Source organism: Lottia gigantea (genome assembly GCF_000327385.1).
Source record: "Lottia gigantea unplaced genomic scaffold LOTGIsca_275, whole genome shotgun sequence".
Classification (NCBI taxonomy): Eukaryota; Metazoa; Mollusca; class Gastropoda; family Lottiidae; genus Lottia; species Lottia gigantea.
Genome location: NW_008708877.1, coordinates 88,539 through 90,078, shown reverse-complemented (window position 1 = coordinate 90,078; position 1,540 = coordinate 88,539).

Genomic DNA, 1,540 nt, shown 5'->3' with positions numbered 1-1,540 from the left:
AAAGGTTGGTATTATTTATATAAAGGAGAACAAGTATGTTCTCACATAGATCCATTCATCAGACACTACGTTAGACGCTATGTAAAAGGTGGTAGAGTTTCGGCAAACAAAATAAAATTCAGGTCGAATTAATTACATGAAATATGTTATATGTTGCAAAAGTATATAGCGACGGTTGAAAACACTCAGCTGGATATAATTGACATACTTAAAAAATATAAAGAATCTACGAAAGATCAATCGGGTCTTTACGAAGAGATGAAAAAATTAGTTTCGCAGACCACTAAATTAATGGCATTTGACGCTAATGTTCTTTATGCTTCTGTTATGTGTGATGGTGAATATCTAAAAGATGAATCAGCATTCGTAAAGCTTTTTAATGTACAAAAATTTAGACCAAGGTGTGCTATTTTTTCTGTTTGGTTTGAATATCCAAAATATATGTTTTTTCAACCAATACCAGCCAAAGACAAAATAAGTTATACTGTCCAAGGGGACGATAGACTCCAAACAAAAACTGGTGATAAGATAAGATTTAGAAATGGATTTTGTAACGACGTTCTCACATCAGTCGACATACAGGAAAGTGTCCAAGCTGGTCGAAGAATTACCAGAATATTAGTTTACGAAGAAATTTTTAAAGGCTATATTTTGACTTTAAAGGAAAAAGAAACAACAGAGTGATACTGTAGGTAGCAATTGCGTGAAATTATTGGGAAATGTTATTTACGGTAAAACAGAAAGATATTAATACACAATTTCATTTATGGTCTGAAGCAACTCTTTAAGCAAATTTTGATTCAAATATAATTCGTTTCGAACAAGTAAATGATTATAAATACATAGTGGAAAAAGAAAAAGAACAACCCGAAATTACTGAACCAACAAAAACAACGAAATTAACTCGGAGTCATTTAGGATCATTCATCTTAGCACATAGTAAACAAATAATGAATAATTTTACTTCCGTTATTGGTGGCTTTGTCAAACAATAATTGGAATAAATTGGTATAATATTTGGCTCCGAAAGTAAAATACAATATTGTTGTAACTTTTAAGGAGAATTAGTGGAAAAGAAAACTTTTAAAGTATATAAAAAAAACTAAGTTGACTGTGTATGATTATCTTAATTAACGAGTGGAGAAGACATTGAAAATGAATTCGATAAACCTTGGATAAAAAGTTTTAAAGACGGTGTTGTAATTCCGAAATATAAACAAAAGAAAGTGTTAAAACATAATTTGAAATTGATTTAAAGAAAACCACCAAACAAATATGGAATAATGAATCCTTGTGATAATAAAAATGAAATTATCATGGATGAAAATGATCAATTCGATGATTACGATTACATACTTTTATCTTTGTGGAATTAATTGGTAGATATGTTGTTTGAAATTGTATTTCTACTGTTCTATACCCAATTTGAACTGTAAACGTAGGAATACGGAAAATAATTTGCTGTTTGTCTTTATTGAAAAACCAAATTGCAATGAATGTTGATGATATCGATGTCGTTCTCAATATTTGCTTTTTTAGG